This window comes from Lampetra fluviatilis, chromosome 77 (assembly GCF_964198595.1).
Source record: "Lampetra fluviatilis chromosome 77, kcLamFluv1.1, whole genome shotgun sequence".
Classification (NCBI taxonomy): domain Eukaryota; kingdom Metazoa; phylum Chordata; class Hyperoartia; order Petromyzontiformes; family Petromyzontidae; genus Lampetra; species Lampetra fluviatilis.
In genome coordinates this window covers 2,891,254-2,897,930 of record NC_136351.1, presented here as the reverse complement: position 1 = coordinate 2,897,930, position 6,677 = coordinate 2,891,254, and the positions used below count along the sequence as shown (strand labels likewise).

The 6,677-nt window shown below is 50.5% G+C and overlaps 1 pseudogene; it reads right to left on the bottom strand.

Moving 5' to 3' along the window:
- Nucleotides 1-256: 256 nt before the first annotated feature.
- The window catches only part of LOC144953522 (CTD small phosphatase-like protein 2-A pseudogene), a 28,848-nt pseudogene continuing 22,427 nt past the window's right edge, over nt 257-6,677 (bottom strand).

The window sequence follows — 6,677 nt, the reverse complement described above, 5'->3', positions numbered from 1 at the left end:
AACGTGATGAACCAGTGACATCTACATCTGCAAAAACGTTAATAGCCAGATGCATCTACATCTGCAGAACGTAAAGAAGTAGTGGCATCTACATCTTCAAAAGGTGAATAACCAGTGGCATCTACATCTGTAGAACATGAAGCATCAGTGGTATCTACATCTGCTGAACATGAAGAACCAGTGGCATATACATCCGGGTCAATTGGTAGAGTCACGAAGCTGGACCACATTGGGTGGCTGGAGGAGATCCGCGCCATCAGCCACGTGGCCGGAGGAGCTTCGAGCACACCGTCGGCCAGCGGTGTGCGGAAGCGGGGAAGCGGAGCGACTGACGGGAGAGCGCGTGCGGGGCGCGCGCGAGGAGCAACTGGTCCACTGTCGGGACCAGCGGAGTGCGAACGTCAACCAGAATAAAGAGTGACGGAGACCAAGCAGTGTGTCGGCAAAGTCCATTATTACACAGGTATGGGCGTGACGTCCGCCCGTTCCATTGCCTCCTCTACTGCATTGGTCGGCTCCCGCTGGGCCTCTGCCGACCCAGTGAAGGGGCCCTGCTTGCAAGCGCCCTCTCTGAGGGATTTGCTCGTGCTGCTGGCCTTGGAGCCGCACGGGGTTAAACCACACCCCGTGCACACCACAGTTGTCTCTAACAAAGGGGCCGCGAACCTCACTATCACCTGCGAGCGATAAACTATCAGCTGCGCTGTGGCGACCGTGCACTCCCGCCTGGACGCGATTTCCTAACTAAGCGCTGCGGTGAACGCGGGCCTCACACACCCAGCCGCTGTCACTAACCGGAGGGCTACGAATGCATGCTTCCACCTGCGTACAATTAGCTCTTAACACGCACGCCTATACACATCGCGGCCCCGCTGACAAAAGAGGGCTGCGAGCGCGCTTACACCTGCATGATTACCTCACCCACGCAAACGTGGTAGCGATTCCGCGATCTACATCTCAGGTTCACTCTCGGCATGCGTTTCCCAACTGCTACCCAGGACTCAGCTTGCACACGTAGTCGCTCCACACAGAAATCGCAGACACCACTACACATTCACACTGTGCTAACTTTTATTCTCGGCGCAAACCAAAATCCTTTACAGTAAGCTGCTCGGGGAGAGTATCTTGTGAGAAAAGCCTAGCCGAGTGCCGCCTATGCCTACGCAGTCACTCAAGCGTCCTACCACGTACCTCCTAGCTGTAGAAGGCAGGATGGGGGTGTGTATTTGGTGTGGGGGTCAGGGGGTGTGACCCTGGTGCTGCGTTCCCCTGACCTCATATTCTGCTTTTTTCGCTTATTTCGCCCCCGGATTCTCCCGATGCCGTGAATGACTCATCGCGGCTGGTCCGGTAACTTTTTTGTGCCCATACACTATTAAGCCAATTCAGGGGCACTGCGATGTAAATTGTCGTGTGAAGGTCTGCCAATCCCCTGGCATCGGGAAACCGTGGAACTTTCCTCATAGGTACCCTTCGGATTAAAACCCGTTGTGCCAAGCAAACTCATGCCAGGATACTATGTGTGTGCGCTGTGTGTGTGTATTCAGTATGGGGGCCAGGGGGAGGTCGCGGCACTTACAGTTTGGATTCGAGGCCGTGGCACCACAGATCCTTATTCTAATTGTAGTAACCGTGCTGCGTGCAATCAGATTTTCATCACATAGATTGTTTTTGTGTAGCAATGCGTACACTTTCATTTATTGTAGCATCAAGGGTTGACATAGACAAGCCATCATTGCCATCTCTACAGGGTCATAAAATGGATAGCACTTTTGCGAAGTTGTCAGTGCTTGTTAAAGATGGTTCCTGTCATGGGAATGTGGAATTTACACTGGTGGAGATGAGCACTGCCCAATTTCTTCCTAGGAGCATATAAACCTTTTGTCAATCAACTGCTGGATGAAGGCCTCCCCACGCCCTGCTGGTTGTAAAGGCCATTTGACCATATTTCACCCCAGCTGGTCATTGAGGAGTGATATAGGCAGGCAGCATCGACTTATAGTACATCTACATATAAACACAACTTGGCCTCGCAACCTTATGACAACCTGTTTGTGCATTGTGGACACCCATCCAGGCAATGTCTCAGCTCAGATCTGCTTGGCTTTTGAGGTCCGGTTGATTTGTTCAAAAGTCGCTGAGTGTTATAGTGAAGCTGTACTTAAAAGTTACCATTTTGTGTGGGTGAGATGATAACTACCACGCCTGGTATACAGGAGGTCGTGCTTTCGATCCTGACCCTGACGCCATAGAGTATGAATGTTCTCCCTGGGGTTACATGGATTTTTCTCCAGGTCCTCCGGTTTTCCCTCCAGAATTACAAACATGTGCTTCGAGTATTTGGCTGCTATAAATTTCAACATGATAAGGAACTTAACTTGGCTATCATGTGTGGCGAGGTCGCTTCTGAAAAATAGGTGCTCACTAACAGCACTTGCAGTCTATCGAGGCTATAGGGGGTTTAGTTTTCTTTGTTTGTGTTAATATGTGGGAGGTGCGCTTCCTGGGAGGGGCTCCTCTCTGACCCTCACTCTCTGACCTGCACTCTCCCTCTCTGATGGTCTCTGTGGTTGATTGAGCCCGGACGTTATCGTGGACTGGGTGCACCGTGTTGGTAACACTCATCTCTCTCTGTGTGCTCTGCGCTGTTTATAATAGCGGAACGGCACGAATTCACTCCTGAAGCTGTCTCGTCGTGACCAGATGAACTGACTAAACGTTGGTGTTTATTTGTATTGCTGCGATCGTATAATATAAATTAAACGCGAGGATTAGAATTCAACCGATTCTGGGCAAGACTAGCGAATGTCACGGACCATTGGGCCAGTATTGGTATTGAATTTGGCCGGTTGACTGTGTTGTGGTGGAGGTGGATCGCGATGGACTGGTTGGTGCTGTTCGCTCTACCGCTGCTCACGCTGGCACAACAAGGTACTGGCTACACACACGCACACGCACAGACACATACATACACATAGACACACGCATATACAGACACATAGACACGCATATGCAGACATAGACACGTGCATACAGATACATAGACACGCACGAACAGACAGAAAGACACGTACATACTACATACAGATACATAGACACATGTACAGACACATAGACACGCGCACATACAGATGGATAGAAACGCATGTACGTGCAAACACAGACACACGTCCATACATACAGATACTCATACACATAGACACATACGTACACATAGACATACGTACATAGACATACATACACATATATACAGACACGTATACGCTTGTACTTTTTCAAGGTAGCAACGCTAAAAGATGATTCACTGTTAAAAGGGATCGGCTGCTGATGGGCTGCAGAACCTCTTGTCCACTTCCCTAAAACTACTACTAAAAACAATGTGTATTTTCCCAGGTAAGGCCCACATGGCTATGTAGTTATTTTTCAGAAGTGACCTGGTGATCACAAATGATAGCCAAACGAAGTGGCTTTTCATCATCATGGAAATGTTTCATAGCAGCAAAAATACCCTAAACGTTTGACGTTGATTCTAAATGTGGAGGGGAAAACCAGAGGACACAGAGAAAAATACATGGGACCACCACGGGGAGAGAGAGACACGCAGACTGCAAATGTACAGCAGTCCTCAGGGTCGGGATCGAACCTACGTTTCTACAGACTGATAGACCCACAAAGACCCACAAAGGTTGAGAGACTCGTATATAACTATAGAGACTCACAGAGACTTACACTAATCGAGACCCATATTAAAACTAAACTTTTTATTTTGCTAGGTAAGGCCCAGTGAGCTATATAGCTCTTTTTCAGAAGCGACCTAGCTATCATAAATGATTGCTGCTCAAGGAAGTGACTTACCACGTGGAAATGTATAGCATTAGCCAAATACTCTGAGCGAATGACGTTGATTCTAAATTTGAAAGGAAAAACCAGGAGGACCTGGATAAATATCCACGCGATCACCACGGGGAAAGAGAGCTGCAGACTCCAAATATACAGCAGGTGTCACGGTCAGGATCGGACCCATGGTAAGCACGAAGCTTAGGATCTTCCCGGCCACGGTCATGCCCTCCCTTCTCTATGCTTGCGAAACGTGGACTCTCCTAATGGAACATCTTCGCTGGTTAGAAACATTTAGGCTGGCATCCATACGATCCATCCTGATTTTAACCAGACTGGTTTGTTTAAGGAGCTTACAAATCCTTGAAAGATATTGACAAAGTCCCATCGTGAGCTCCTCTGGCAGGCAAGGCTGCGTTTGTTCAGTGGGTTATATGGGGCTAAATGGGCACAGCACATGCTAGAGAACAGATGGAATGATGTGGTACAAGAGGGTGTGGAGTTGAGTGGACTTGCCGATGACCGGTACCAGCGGTGTCAAGATCGGCCTCTGTGGAGGAGGCTCGTGAGGGACGCTGCTGGGCAGTTGGAGGCAGTCGCCCTCCAGAAATAACGGAGGGCAGAGGAACAATGAGCGGAGTGCCGGGTGGCTAAAATGCAGAAAGTTGGCACAGTAGGGGATACAGCTGGTGCATCTACCAGTCAGCCAACCCATGGCACCTGGGTCTGTCCCTAGACCTCCTGTCAGCAAGCCTTCAACACTTCATGGGGCCTGAAAGTGCACCTGGCCTGGCACAGGCACCGTGGTGACGTCACGATCAATTCGCGGAGAATGGCAGGTATTGGGTATTATTGGGTGTGTGTGTGCTTGTATGTGCTTCTGTGTGTGCATGTGTGTCCGGGAAAAACAACCCCCTACCTCCTCGTGGTGCCAGACGGCAACGCTGTGGTGGGCAGAGCCATAGGGGGAGGGCCAATATAGATTGGCGTTTGTAGCCACGACAGCGGCCAAATGGGGGAACTTGATGGGTGCAAGGGGATGTTAACCCCTCCAACTTCAATTAACTACCACTAACCTATGAGTTAAAATGTATTAAGCTTGTGCTGGAGGCCCTGGAGGGACAGGCGTCTATGACGTTTACTGGCCAATCCCGATTTGACGGAGCCAGGAGACTGAATCCTTACCCTCAGGGCTCCTCCATAAACAACAAAAAGCCACTACGGATGGCCACGTGGAATGTTAGAATGCTCACTGCAGAGGAGAGGCTGCCACTCCTCTGTTGAGAACTGGACTGGTACTGCCTGGATCTCTTTAGTATTCAGGAGGTCCGTTGGACCAGCTCTGGCTCCTGCTACCATGAGGGGTGGACAGTCCTCTACTCTAGGCAAGAGACTGCCAAACAACAGGGAGTGCCTCTTCTTCTGAACAAAAACAAATGAAGGGGGCGTGGGAGCGGGGTAGTGAGGTGTGGGAAGCTGGAAGCCCCAGGCTACTTTGGGCTCGCCTTCCCATCAACCAGAGGCAAGGAGTGGTGGTCGTGGTTACGTATGCCCCCACCGAACATCCGTGGAGGGATGCAGGCAAAGCCAATGAGTCAAATGTCTTCTATGACTTCCTGTCACAGGTGCTGGCTAAGGTGGCCCCTCGGGATAGTCATCTTGTTGGGTGACTTTAATGCCCGAGGTGGTCATGATGCTAGCACCTGGTCTGGAGTGTTTGGAAGACCTGGGCCAGATCAGCTCAATAACAACGGTAGGAGGCTGCTCAACTTTAGTGTAGTCCTTGGGCCTGTAATTACCAACACGCTGTTCTGGCATTGGCGCATCCACACAACATCATGGATGCATGCCGGGTCCAAGAAAGAACATCTGCTGGACTGCATAGTGATGGAACAGCAGATTCGGGCCCATCTCCTTGACACCAGAACCTACCGTAGAGCTGATTTGCCCACTGACTATTGACTTGTCATCTGTAAGATGTGTCTGCTATTCTTCCACTCCGGTGGTGGGTGTACACCCAGGACCCCATTCAGACCCATAGTGGCATGGTCTCAGCTAGCTGATGAAAGTTGCAAGCGAGAATTCCATCATCGCTTGCGGCTGGGCTTGGCATCGTCCCCCACTCCTCCTGATGTCGAGGGGAAATCGGCGAGGTTTAGGCTTGTGGCTCATGTAGCTGCAATGGCTGCTTTGGGTACACGGTCCAGACCTCCCCAAAGACCTTGGCTGACAGAGGAGGTGTTCAGGCTGGCTGAGAAAAAGCCACAGGCCCACTTTAATCGTCTACAGCATCGCACGTCAGAGAATGAGGTGGCTTACCGCAGACGTCGCTCGGAGGTTCAGAGAGCCGCGGTTGGTGGTCGCGGGTTTCTGAGGAGATGGAGTCTGTCTGAATGGCCCGTGATCACAAATCGCTCTTTAATCCCATCAAAAAAGTAAACAGCAGCACCATACCTATTACCATCATTAGGGGAAGAATATTGATCCAATTTCTGACCCCCAGGAACAGGTTTGCAGATTTGCTGAGCATTTCTGTGAGGTCCTGGGGGAGGGAAATCCACCAGCCTGGAAAACAACGTGTGACAAAATGCGGATGACCCTGCTGAGGCTGCGGTGCCTCAAATATTGGCAGAAGAAGTCACCCCCTATGAGTTTTTGGCTGAGGTGCCATCTTTTGAGGAAGTAGTGTAGGCGATCCAGAGGCTGGAACAGGAAAGGCACTGGGCAGAGATGATCTCCCAAGAGAAATGCTGAGGGAGGGTGGTGTTTGTGCACAGACTGCCCTACATGACATAATAACAACAGTCTGGACCACTGGACGGGTTCCGCAGGATTGGAAG